Source organism: Danaus plexippus (assembly GCF_018135715.1).
Source record: "Danaus plexippus chromosome 16 unlocalized genomic scaffold, MEX_DaPlex mxdp_23, whole genome shotgun sequence".
In the NCBI taxonomy this organism is placed as follows: domain Eukaryota; kingdom Metazoa; phylum Arthropoda; class Insecta; order Lepidoptera; family Nymphalidae; genus Danaus; species Danaus plexippus.
Genome location: NW_026869851.1, coordinates 3,857,102 through 3,872,042, shown reverse-complemented (window position 1 = coordinate 3,872,042; position 14,941 = coordinate 3,857,102). Strand labels below are relative to the sequence as shown.

Genomic DNA, 14,941 nt, shown 5'->3' with positions numbered 1-14,941 from the left:
GATATAATGTAAAATTAATACGGGGATAAAATCATTGTCAGTAAAAATTAACTGCGATGAAGTTTCTGTAAAAATTATTAATTATATGCAATATTAAAAAAGACTGTTTTTAATCATAACTAACGTAATTAAATTTTTGCTACAAAAACACTAAACTTGTTTTTGCTTTATCTTAATAGCCCACTCCTACTTCGCAGGGCCATTGACATGATTGTGGCAATCGAAATAATTGCCACGAGCCACAACTGCCGTATTACCATAATTACAGAAACATCATGAAAATTAGCGTAACTTACGAGTTATTACGTGAATTGCAACAAAAAATTCATTATATGAATTTAATTATATTTTTTCCTTTTAATGACACACTATGAAAGTTTGTAAATTGGTATTACAACCTGATATTTTCAAACAATATTTTGTAAATTTCTTTTATTATATAGAATTATTTAAGTAAATAAATAAAGCAATAAACATAATTTTTAAGACCAGTTGACGAAGAGAGAAAACCTGTAGCCCAGCCTCTTACAGACTATGTTGATAAATATCTAAAATGTTAATAAATTTAGTGTGGAATGTTAATTGTATAAAATAGTTATGGAAAAAAGAATATTTATTATTATTAACCTGCTTGTTTCTTAGTTCCTCCTAGAGCGAAGAAATAATGTACTCTAGAAATAAATTCGCACAGTTATCAAATAAATAGATTATGTAGAATTATTTTGAAATCTCAAATTTTTAAATGAAACGACTATAAAATTTTTGTATTTATTAATATAAACAATAATTAGTTGTGGCTTAATTTATATTATAATATATGGAGAGCAATTAATTGAGGACAGAGTTACGTTAAATAATAATTGATTATAAAATAATGCGCTATTTATTTTTAAAATTTATTATCATATTAATATTTATGTATAGGTTATGTAGATATAGTTTTCAGCAAGCCAGAAGTTCCAGGGAAACTACGGGAATTCACTTAAAAGTTTAATTTAAATTATTAAGTTACCTGAACCAGCAAGATATGCCACGCCTTCTGAAGCCGTTGTTATATATTGTTATGTATTGGATTATGTTTAAACAAAATGACATATATGTTACATATTCATTTGCAAGTAACGGCCAAAGGAGATATATAATCAATGAAAACATAAGAAAGACTTAAAGTTACAGAAATGAGTAGGTAATTCAAAATAAAGAATATTATAATCAAAGAACAGTTTATATAATTTATTAAGAAAAATTAATATAACCGAAGTTTATGATATTTAGTAGAGAGATTTTCATTTTACAGTTTTTTTTATGATCACCCGAATAATAAAAGTTTGGGTTACGAAGCTGAGTATACAAAAAAACATTATGTAATGGCAAAAAATTACAGAGTGTTAATTACACCAATAAAAGGTTTAAATATTTTAAATTATATGTATCTTTATAAATACACTAAAACAAATAATAAATTCTGTTATGTAAAGAATTATTTAGGATAAAAAAAACTAACCGAAAACAAAATTGGGCAATTACACGTGAAATTGTATTGCCGGTCTGTCCTATAGACCGCTGTTTTCAGCATATGAAGGTTGTTCTCCTATCATAAAAACCAATGGTTTGTCAATAACAGGACGTATAGCGCACAATTACTTATATTCGTAATAAAAATATGAATTATCATCAACTTAATGAACTTCACACGAAATATCATATTTGTACTACAAATAATTATTATTTTTATTAATTATAATCTGCCAAATGAATGAATGTCGGTACACCATCCCTTCTTTTCTCCTTTCCTGACTTCATAAGATAATTCATAAGTATACATTTATATATCTCAAACCTTATAATCAAATCGTTCCTTTACTCCGCTGTAACGCCATAGCATAATTTTATAAAAGCCAGCGATTACCCAATTCGATTTCACCAAAACACAGATAAAACGTCGAATTTATCACGGGCGTACGCGTATTTATGTCCCCTGCGATGCCTTTTATTCTTTATCCGATCGAAGAATAATACTATGTATGTGAATTGGGAAATATGACTGTCAGGCGATATTTGTATGGGTCTTACGATCTGATGCTATACGACCTCCGTAAATTTGAAACAGCTATCCGGAGCTTGTATTTTGGTTTTAAGAGCACAGCCAAGCAATTAATTTGACAAAATTCCACTATATTTTACTGAAAACTGAAAGAAATCCAATTTGAAATATATACGTATTACTTTAAATAAGATACTTTTATTTTTATTATATTACCTGAAACTAATCGTTTTAGAGTAATACTGTTCAATATATTTTATGTGTTAATCAAAAAGTCAGTATGAAAGACAAAATCTTTTTTGTGTGGTTTGTTCTTGTCATGTATTGAATTATAGGGCATTTCCCTCGTCCAAGATACAATCCGTTATCAGAGAAACAACGGCGTGAGGCGCAAGAATTTATGACCATGAATAATGCAAAAAACTTTCTAAGGCGGGGCTAACCTGTTATATTACTTTTTCGTTTTTCTTGCTGACAATTGCTTAAAAATTTCAATATAAAAGTATGTGTTTTTAGCAAATATATTTTCCTAGAAAATTGTAAAAAAAAATAGGCAACGTTTTGGTCGTGTATTGAAGACAAATAAATTTTACATATGTAAAAATATTTGTTCAAATAAATATCACCATAAATTCTATGTTCGGCATGGAAATGACAAAACATCTTTTGTTAATTTATGAAAATTTATTATTGATGGGATACATTATGGTTATACACAGTAAAAAAAAGGAAACTTTGTGTTTATACTTTCTATTAAAAATAAAAATAAGTCGAAAGCCAGCAGGGCTATAACTGAATAATATTCTTAAATTTTAAATATAAATTAATTTCAGTTAAGATAAGCCCTTTGAAATAAAATTTTATAGACTAAATAGATTCAACCATGTATTCAGGGTTGTGTGGGTTATCACAAAATGTGTTAATATATTAAGTAAACCCTCCGCTCATTACCTTATCTCGCTAATCAAGAACGGGTCCGTAGCCTAAATGACTTGTAGTTCGGAGACCTGTATACCAAGAAATACGTATAAGTGAATCGCCAGAATAATTGGAAAAAATGTAAAATGTTTATATTCTTATAGTTCCAGAATAACAAATGAGAAGGTCACCATCATCCGTCTCTCATCTACATACCCAAGTCCTATCTTCGATAAATGGAGTAAAAAATAATTCAATTATAAAGATTACTGTTCTTTAAGAAATATCTTTCTCACAAACCAGTAATCTAAAGCGTTACGTTCCGTAATCTTAACCGTCCTGACCGACGTAATCGCTTCCCGTTCCGAACATCCACACTTAATGATATAATTTCCGCAGCTTTGATATTAAGGCAGAATTAAAATGGCATTTCCATGAAACGTGCCTCGTTATTCCCTAAGGTTAATACGCAGTTAAAGCGAAGATATTTTCCATTTTATGAATATAGATATAATGTGTTTATTAAAATATACTTGTACTCTTATGACATTCGATTTTGAAAAGGAATCTTAAAGATTTGAGAGCATTTCTTGACACAAATTTTATAACCAATATTACAAGTTTTTTAAAACAAGCTCGTTAAAATATAAGGAACTATCTTAAATGTCTGTTGTTATGTATCGAAAACTATAGTTATTATTGAGCTCCTATTTTCAATAACATTAGTTTTTGAATTAAAATTCAGATAGCAAATGTGGTCAAAATATAGTGAAATATCAATAGAGAGAAAAAAACTTGCCGGATTCAAACCTAACCTCCGGAAAATAGCTTTACAGCTTCTTTACCAATTCAGCTATCGTGCCCCCTTTTCTTTGGGGAAGGCAAGCGCGCCCTAAGTCAAATTCGTGAATTAATTATTCTATTTTGAAACGTTTTCGTTGGAAATGCCATATATTAGGTTTTCCTTACGAAAATTTAATCAATGCTTTCTAACTGTATAGTAAAGAAGAAATATCGAAAGGTGCTATTAGATTCGTATAATAAGGTTCTTTATATTAAAGCAATATCAAGCTTATACTTAAATAAAAATTCGAAAACTAGGTTCCTACCTGAAACAAAGAATATCGCCTTCCAGTTGCTTCACCTATTACGGAATCGAGTCCTGACCCAAGATGGAGAATTGAGATTAGCACTTTCTTAAGAAAACCTTACAGTCAGAACCCCCTTACACTACTGCGGTTAAATCCATATGTAGAATTCTTATTCCTTGATAAATTTTTAAGCCTAGATTTCTTTTTCAATTCTACTTCAAGTATTAACTTAAATATTAAAATAAATATTGATATTTTGAATAAATAATTTTTATTAGATACTAAGCTCTTGTAAAACACCATGTAATAATTGTTTTGGAAATAAAAATACGCATTAAAAATATATATTATCGCTATCTTTATACACACGCCTTATATAGATACTCTTAAGATGGTAGGTTTCAGTGTAGCCACTTAAATGTTAAGGGAAGCTTTTGAATATGGAAATCTCGATGTTCCTCTGAATAAAGCGGTTGTGCGCTGATGCGGCTTCTCTAATTGTTCTAGCGTCGTTTAATTATCTCGATTCATCAATGTTTATATTATAGAAATTTGAAATTTCTTTTGACAATAATCCACAATTTGTGAATTGTAGTTGGAAATATATTATAGGACTACACATATTATATTTTATGAAGAAATTATCATTTAAATTTAATGTATGATTATGTAACGTAAGTTAAAACAATTTTAAGCAAATACATTTCATGTATGTAATCCAATAGTCCAACTATAATTGCAATTATACAAACAACAACTACTTTTAAATTTATTAAAACTAGGGTCCGGCTAACATGTTTACATTGACAATATAAATACGAAATAAAAATAATGTATGGAGCAAACACAAGAAAATTCTTTGCTTGTTTAGGTTTGTTTATTTTATTCAGTCTCTTATATAACTAAATCTTATTTATTATTTATATAATTTTATATTACTCAACTTAAATTGTACTCAGTCTATACATTTGTTCGTAATACTATTTACAAATACTATTCTCCTGGGAAAAACTATCAGTTTTTTTTACCTTTTTAGTATTATGTTCGCCCATTTTTTAACTAGTTAAAATTTTTGAGTAAATCAATTTTTTACAAATAATAAGCCTCAATGTTTATATTATTCAAGAATACCATTATTTGATTGAGGAAGTTTTGTTATCATTATATATATTGCCTATTATGCTTTACAAAATAACTAATTTGATATAAATGTATTATGTTGTATTTGAAAAAAATGTTTTTCGGAGATCTAATACTGGTAACATGATATATGTATTATCCTTCCTAATGCGCAAATAAACTGGGATTTCCTGATTTATTTTATCTACGTATAAAGGTTTGTTTTCGAAAGGAAATATTCGTACGTTAAACAAGGATTACGTTCCATTTTGCTCTTTGGATATATTTGTTAAAAAATGGGTAGTGTATAACTTATCACTAATATTACTTATGTTTCAATAAAAACTATTATTTCAACATTTACAGCTTTACAAATAGACCTTTATGGTGCAGATGTCGGCGGAAGACTAAGCTTATAAAATTAATTTACAAAAACTGTATACCTAATTTAAAAAGCGAACATATCAGTATACACGCTTTCCGTTTATCATGAAGTAAGTAAGGTACAGGTTTTACTAAGAACCTATAACTTATTAATAAAATTGTTTGACGTGTTGTTAAAAATTGTTACGATTAAAAATTAGAAATGGGTTAATAGGTATTATTGAAAGGAAAAAAGAAAACTAACCTAAAATTGGTGCAACTATCAGGCATCTAAACAAATGCAGGGGAAACTGTTATGGCTAAGCCAAAAAATCCGATTTATATTATTTAGTCCTAATTAAAACGAGGTCTGGCAAAAATAATATATAAAAAAACTGCAAACTTGCGAGTTAAAGTGTCGTGAAAGACTTTCATATGAAGAAAATGAATACATTTAATATTTTTTCAATTTCTGTTGATCTCCATTTCAGTCTTGCATCCCCTGACTGCAAATTTCAATGCACAGTTTGCAATATTTTAACTAGTTTTCTGAATAAATCGTTCTCCCTTCAAAATTAATAGGGTATTTCTCTTTTTATAAATTACCTCGGTCTTGATCCCTCTAAATCGTTACCACCATATTCAATCTATTTTTACTATTTAAAGATCTATTATATTTTATGAATACTTTTTTTAAACTGATTATTCATATATTTGCATAGTTGCCATTTGATTTTGTCGGTTCGTGTATTTCCTTTGACAATTTTGTAATTAAACTATATGTTATATACGTAATTACATTTTGCTTGAACGACTGGAGGCTATGTTAAATTTGACGTATTAAGGTTCTATAATTTTCCAAAATACATACATAAAACTAGGATAATTTTAAATTGAAAACATACTTTATAAGGCAATGAGAATCTTTCTATAGAATTGCTAATGTACTGGAGGTGATATATTCAGATTAGACGCAAGATTACCATAACAAGCAAATCATTGTATTACCATTGTGATAGATCACGAACACTATAAGTCACCAGGGTATTGATTGTGTGTAGGTAATGGGTTGTGGCTGTAATGTAATATGTTACATTGAATATTCAATAAGATATGCTACTATGCACATAAAACTTGAAATAGTGGTCATTTCCATCGTTTTCTTTTAATACTTCCAGGTTTGTACGCTTTTCATTTCAATGGCCTTTATCGGTTTCAATTCGTTTCTTGTCTTTTGTTCAATATCAATTTAGATGTTGATGATTTCTTTTTATAATTATTATATTAAATTATATCCATGAAGTGAGAATAAGTAGACATAAGCCTTTATATGCTTTTGAAAACCAAATACATAGTTCCTTTTATTTTAATAGTTACCATAACAATATTCTTATAGTAACTAAAACAAGTTTCCCAATAAGACAATTCCTATAAAGGCAGCAGTTAATCCTTATCATAGGAGTTTAGCAAGCTTTCTGCATTTCAGTCACGTTTCGTAAAAGAAGGATATTGTGGACTGTTTTTATGTTATAATTCTGAATAATGTGGATTTCGTGATTGTTTTGGACTTATTCCCTCAAATATCTCGGATGTTTAAATTATCTAAGAATTCTTTTTGCGCTGAAAGAGATAATTTTATTACTACTTTAATTATGAGGAAAATGTTATTAAAGCTTGGTTTGAAGAAAATAGTTTTGTCCGATGCTAGTTAATTATTGTAGTCTTTCGCTCGCCCAAATTTTCGATACAAACATTCAATGCACGTGCCATTGATCATTAATTACCTGTAGTATAATCTAAACAGAATTCACTATATTTTTTAATTAGCGCAGTAGAAACCATTTAATATAAGCTTTCTCGTGGGGGCTTTATATACCATAATAAACTACGTTCCATAATTGTATTTGCTTATAAACTGTGAGACGGTACATCTTTTGTTAAGTTATAAATCTTTAAAATGGTTCCCATGTGGGTGTGTAGGTGGATATGAAAACGAATTTAAGCAACAGAATATATCCCGTTGTATTAAAACCATAATTACACAAATTTTTTATCGACATACATTTTCGATAAATACTAATCGTAGAATAATAATAACCTCAACTGTCAGATTTTAAAAAAAGAAGTAATTCTTAATACCAAAAATGTGTTGTTTTTATTTTAAATATTTCATAATGTAAAGATTTCTAATTACTTTAACTTTTTTATCTGTTTAACCAGCAATTTCCTTTACCATATAACAGGCTTTGAGCTTAAGAAATTCTATTCCACATACTGAGTACAATTAACAAAGCGGTTTGTAATTACGTTGTATGCGAAAAAAGGTACAAAGGCATCGGGTAGGCCTTTATTGTGCGATACGTAGACTTTGGTTGAATATAAATAAAGACTATAATACATCGTATATTCTACAAAGACCATATCTAATTTGGAAGTAAAATTACAATGGTTCATAATAGAGAAACTTTTAGGGGATATGTTATGTATGTACCTACTTCCAGATTTTGTTTTTAATGACAATTTATTAGAAATAAGTCACAGTTTTTTGAAATCGGCAGATAGGATTTTTTTATTAGAAATTATACGTTATTAATGGATGTCAATAAGGCAGGAGATATATGGATAATATAATTAATATTAGTTACTTTGTCTGTTTGAAGCTAGTATTAAATATTACTTATATATTTTAAAAGAAATGTATGAATCGTTTGTTTTTTTTATTTATTGAGGAAAATTGATTTTATTTTGGAAAATGTAGTCAAATAGTTTATTAATTTGAAGTATATCGGTGAAATATTTTAAGAGCAAAACATTTTTTGGAGGCTGATGTCTATTTATGATCAACAGAATACGTTTTATATATATATATATATATCTAAAGACATCGGATTTATTTAAGTTTTTAACTAATGACCTCATTTAAATGAAACTAATAAATTCTCATTACTACGAGTTATTTTATTAATAATACTCGCAAAAGTCTTTTATTAAGACTCGCAAAAGAGCTTTTATAAACAAAAATAGTACATGTTAAGTTTGATAAGGAAATCTATTTATATACCAAGTTTTTTAACTGTAAATATTCCATGTACATGAAGGAGAATAAAATATGTATGATTCAATCATAGCGTCGTAAGCATTATAAGATCAGGAAGCACGTAGAAGTACGTTATCCCCAAATATATTCTACTAAAATTCTTACATGTATATTTCCTTTACCAATACTTATAATAGAACGTATTTTGTATATCACTTTCACTCCTTGAAATTCAATTTGAAATATTAAATGTGTGTAAAATACTTTTTTGAAATAATATCCACATTAATATTTAGACTGCTCGCAATATCCGCATGGTTGAAGTGTTGAGGCGTTAATTTAAAATAAATCAGAACACGCTATCGAATAAATCCTTTAGTCTGCAGCTTCTGTGAATAACCTGTTTAATAAACGACAAAATTATTCGTGGCTTTATTTCTATTGAAGGTAAAATTCCTGGCATAGAACATTAGTTGCCCAAAAGGTTACCTTCATTATTCCAAGATGTAATTAATCTTCAAAGATTAATATCGTTTCTAATAGCTGCCTTTCATTGGATAATCCTTAAATTCATACTAGTAAAGGTTAAAAGCTACCAAAGACCCGTATAATCCTTTTTATACTCTCAGAAATACCATTGTTAATTTGTCAAGAAATACAGTTGCTTTTAATATTAGCTTTACTCTAAAAACTTCCATAACATTATAAAGGCCTGCATATAAATGTGTAGACAAAAATATACTCTACCTTCTACACTGAAAGTCCAATTTTGTTTTTAATTTTAACTACTCTATTGAAGTTTATTGTTCCATTAAAACTAAAGGTTTTAGGAAAGTAGTAAAACATAAATATCACATAAAATTTTAATATAAAATGGAATGCTATGAAATTATGTTAAATTTTCTAGAAATCATATTATGTAGCCTTTGATTTTCTTATAAAAAATTATTTCACTTGATTCAGGATATTTGTACAATAAGAAGTTAACAGAGCCATATAAAACCGGTATATAGAGTAGGAATGAGAAAAGTACATACATTTTGTGACAAACCTACGTGATAAAAGTTTGTAATTAAAAAAATGTTATAATATATGAATAAAAATAGTTATTTAAAATTTCCGCTTGTACTTTCAGGCATGGTTTTGTGTATATTTTTCTTTTTTATATATAAAATATATATCGGCTTAGAAGGAAGCACATTTACCTTGAATGTCGTGATCAAAAGGTTGCTAAGAGAACTACACAACAATGAAAATATTAAAACGTTGCGCAAAAGTTTAATACATGCCTTAAGGAATAAAAAAAATATTCATAATTGAGACACTTATCATGTTAGCACTTATCTCATATAGAAAAACACACAATTGAACGGAGAACATTCTCCTGTTTTGAAGTCTTCCAAAAAATTCCTCTTGAAATTTGAACAAAGAACAAACAAATTAATTCATTGAGGCTCGTTTTGGATTTCTTGCAACAATAAAAACTTATATGTATCATACAATACGTAGTTATAATAAGATTTGACATTATCAAAATAAAACATCAATGGATGCAATGGCTTAATTTATAACTCCTAATTAGCCATTACAAATTTACTTTGATATATTTTTAAGGTTTATGAAACATCGAGGCAATTATTTTTTTGTAAGCGTCTTCAAAGTATTTTTGGAGTCTAATATAATTAGAGTACTTTAAATATAATTCGAAAATTGTATCATACCAGAAACAAACTCGCGTAACAGATGTTTTAAAATATCGCGTTTAATTAAGGAGAGAAATAAGATATTAAGAACTCCCAACTTGAAGATCACATAAATCATAATGTCCTTAAGAAATAAACAATTTGAGGGAAGTTGTTTAATTTGAAATTTAAGCTTTTATTTTTGTTTTCTAGTTCGAGGAGTTAATATCTTTAAAGTGAAATTTACGTATCGGCGATAATTTGTTTTGTAAAGGTGTCATATTCACCTCGAAATTATTTGCCGTCGGCCATCGCAACAGTCATAAACTCAAGAGCTTATTCATTAACAGCGAAAGTTATTTTCTACACCAACAACAATTACATTTTAAGTTGAACATATTTTTGTTATCATATAGTATGGATAACATATTTTATTAAGTTGTATTCAAAGAAAGAAAAAAATACAATATACTCAAAGAAAGGGGATAGATGAAAGAAGCATCCAAATTTTGCTTCTTATTAAGAAGTATGAAACCAAATTAATTCTCAATTTATTCATGATCCCTCGGTATACTAAAGCAATGAGAAGAAAACAAAGAATACTCAATTGAAAAAGCTATTTGTACTTTGATTAAAATTTATTGTTTCGTCTTTGTCTAGTTTTGTCGCTTGATGAGTTTTTTGGATATAAATTAGGGATAAGCTTTCCTTCGTCCAGAATTACTTGTATTATTTTATTTTAAATTAAAACGAAGTAATTGCCATTGAGGATTTATACTCGCTATTAAAAATATTTATGCGTATCCTTTTCTTGTCAGTGTTAAGTTTAGTACTTTTTTGAAATTAATATTTTCTAATCTTCATTTTGTGATGTCGTCGGTTTATCTTATCTTTTTTATTATAATGGTCAAAGAGTCATAGATAAATGCATGATTTTCAACTAATAGAATTTCTATACAGTTATCTTTTTATACACTAGGTTTCTTATTGGTTTTTTCTTATTGTAATACAAAATTAAAAATTTGCAATATGCCGTTGTTTAGGTAAGCGATTTTGTTAATAGCCTAAGGTTTTCTTTATCATTCAAAACAAAATAATTGTTCATTATTAAAAAAGAAATGTAATTTTTTTACTCATTACCGATCTAAAAATGTATTAGTGGAAATAATAAGATAAAGAAAAAATCGTATTTGAGGAGTTTTATTTATCCTTAAGAGGTGAACAAAAACAATAAAATGAATTAATTTCCCTAAAACTCCCTCTCGTTATTCAATGGTTTTCAAAAATATGAGCATCTATTTAAGCAGAGTCACTTCATCAATCAAAGCTTTGTATTAGCCCTTCTTACACCCTTTTATTAGATACCTTTATAATAAATTACCTCGTTATTTTTCTTTCACTTGATGTATTCAATAATTATTGAGAGAAAAAAATATTGAAAGACAGGGTTAATCTAATAAATTTTTAAATTTTTAAATAAGATATTTCTTTACTTTTGTCTTTCCATCATTCTCCATAGTATCGCATTGTCAGAAAACATCATTATAATATTATTGTTTTTAAAGTTTTCGAGACGGTGACAATCTAATCTACTTAACTAGAGAACGTTGGAAAAACTCGTAAATCTAGAAAAATGTTTTGCAATCTACATTAATGGTATGTCGTTTTATTCTACAGACCGTAAAGATGCTTAAGATTATAACATTCAAAAGACCCAAAGAAAAATAATCTACGAGTAAAGCCTTAAAGTTTACTTTAGCTTGCATACACCATTTCTTTTCTGATGTTTTTTTAAAGTTTTTCGTTGCCTAGCATCCAACACCTTTTTTTAAGATTACAATATAACAGAATCTTTTGATTGTGTTATTATTTTAGACTTATACTATTATATTTTTTCTATTTAAAAAACTTTGATTTCAACGTAACATTGAACAACTAGTTAAATATAAACATACCTCTTTCATGTCGACATGACCTTGAAGTGATACCTGTACAAAAAGACACATGTCAAACAATCGAAGTTCATGTAAAATACGTATAATATATTAAGATATCAAAATAACAAAATTTATATTTAAGTGTTTGAAACAAAAATCTTAAAATCTCATACAATAATTTATGTACAATAAGTTAAGGTAATACGAGTATATAAACATCGGCATCAAATTAAAAGTTTGTAATCACAATCGTGGAAACATTTGCATTTTGTAAGCTTTTGTATTTAAATTCAACCATTATGAAACAAAGATGCACTTAGAATTTACATGTCCGTGTTGAACGTGAAATTTCTCTATCTACAGAATTAAAGTTTTGGACGTGTCTTGTTTAAAATCAATGCTAGATTAGTGTCGTGTTTATGTGATACCGTTCTCCAAGTTTCCTTTCCAAATACATATGTACAAATCTACACACTTTTGTATGTTACTGTCTAAGTATATAAAACTTATATCGGTCTAATATATATTTATATACATTCATTGTTCTTAATGCGAAGCCTATATCTAATAATGCTTGTATTTTTTATAGCAGATACTTTAATACATACTTGTACGACATGATCCCTGTACCTCTTGAGATAATTCAAGGATGTAATTAAATTACAAAACAAACACTTAACGGGTAATAACTCGATCATGTATTATTTACCCTCCTTGTCTTTTCAGTCAGGTTGCACAAACCGATGTTATAAGCTGACTATAACTAATTTATCTTTTTTTAGTCTTGCATTACTTCAACAGATATATTTTATTTGTATTTTTTTTTACACTTAACAACACTTGCTTATAAATTATAAAAAAATATTTTTTTCTAACTTTAAAATGTTTTAAAATCTCTTATAATGATTTACTAAAAATCATTAAATAATGTTCAATAGGTACTTTACAAAACCAAATCAATATTTCAAAATTCAAATATAATGTTCAAATGAAAAGTTAAAGGAAAGCATACCAATTGTCTTTATTCTAACCATTCTGAATATTTTAAGCGACCCTTTTCTAAGTAAAATCATTGCCACCATAAGTACTTGGGGTGAATCAAAATACATTAGGTAGTGCGACCAACCATTTATAATAATGGAAATTAATTAAACTTTGATAAAAATATATGTATTTATTAAAAAATATAGATTTCATTGTTTATATATATAATTTATATCTAACTATATTTAGGTAGATATCGACAACCAGTGCCTTAAAATAAAGGTAAAATATAACAGTTTTATCTTTGTATTAAATTTCCCCTACTAAATATATTCTACGACTAAAAACTGAAAGATTTGTAACCTTGAGAAACCCGAAAATGAACTGGCTCACTAACAGATTTATGACCTCACGATAAAAAATGAAAAGGAAGTTTAAATACACTGGAAAAAAAAACCTTGCATCAGATTAAAAGTATGGAAGTAACAGAATATGGACAACATTTTATATAAAAAGTGGGTAATTTTTTCTCAAATGATAAATGGTGTAGATCGGTCAGACATTTGTCGTGGGCCATCTGAAAGCAGGCCACGTATACCTTTTTATGACATTTTTCTAAAATAAAATGTATTTGGTACATATTTCCCTTTCCGAGAATTTATGCTGCCACTCAATCGTTTCCGAACAGGAACGACCTATCCTGAGTAAGCGAGTTGGTAATTTAGATTTTTGCTGACTTTACACTTTATTTATGTATATCATCATTCAACGTTGCAAAAGACTCCTCGACACCTTTGATTAAAAACATTTATATTTTAATTTTCATATAATTTACATTTTTATCATAATGTTTGCCTTAAAATCAATTTAATAATTCAAAGAGCTTTTCCGTAAGATCAATTATATAAGTTACCATTGCTTTCGTTAAAAAAATAAATATTTATTGTGATAAAACGGTAGCCCAAATTTAATTTACGTAGTGTCTACTGCTAGTAATTATTTTTCCCCGTTTTATAATCTGATATTGTTATTGTTATATCTGATATTATTTCAGGTTTAAATAACATATTTGTCATCTTGTGAGGCTGTCCACAAATTAACCCAATTTTTGGTATCTTCATGTGATGTGATCCGCTACTGAGACAGAGTCTACTTGCGGTAAGAAATGACAGTTAGATGGAGTAACATCTATTGAATACGGTGTGTGGGTATTTACTTACCAGTAAAATGTGTACAAAAAATAATTTTATCAAAACCACTACATGCAAACGAGCTTTGTTAAGTTAAAGAATATTTTAGTCTTGTCTGGAGTAATTTATGGTAATTTTTTTATCTGAATAATTATGTTTAGTAAAGAGTTCAATTGATTGTTAATTCACCACACATTGTCAATTATACTAAGTAGTAATTACATCAGTTGTTTTCCTTAAATATTATATTTCAAGGCAGACCTAACGGTTTAATTTTTTTTAAATTATAAAAATATATATATTTTCATAACCAAAGACCATTTCATGTAAAGAATCTTTATTTTGTGAAATAACTAGTCGCATTTCACTCAAGCATTAAAGAATTCTTAGGGAACACTAATATCATATTTATGAATAATTCCTTATAATTAAAGGTTATATGAAGCAATTTTCTGTGCGGCTTTTAAATGAAGTTCGAGTTCTTTTTCTCGCAATCAGTCCAGGATCCTTCATTTTCATAGAGTTTTGCCCTTCCTCTTCGACTTTTATCTTTTACGCTCCAATCACAATTTTAGC

At 27.8% G+C, this 14,941-nt stretch overlaps 1 protein-coding gene across 3 annotated transcripts in view; it reads right to left on the bottom strand.

Moving 5' to 3' along the window:
* The window catches only part of LOC116772079 (zwei Ig domain protein zig-8-like), an 82,937-nt gene that overhangs the window by 36,064 nt on the left and 31,932 nt on the right, over window positions 1-14,941 (bottom strand). For 2 of the 3 annotated variants that reach the window (XM_061528169.1, XM_032664113.2), the window contains one exon: window positions 12,210-12,242. The exons of the other annotated variant lie outside the window; for it this stretch is intronic. The gene's annotated coding sequence lies outside the window, so the exon portion shown is untranslated. The remainder of the gene's footprint in view (window positions 1-12,209; window positions 12,243-14,941) is intronic. 3 annotated transcript variants of the gene reach the window in all.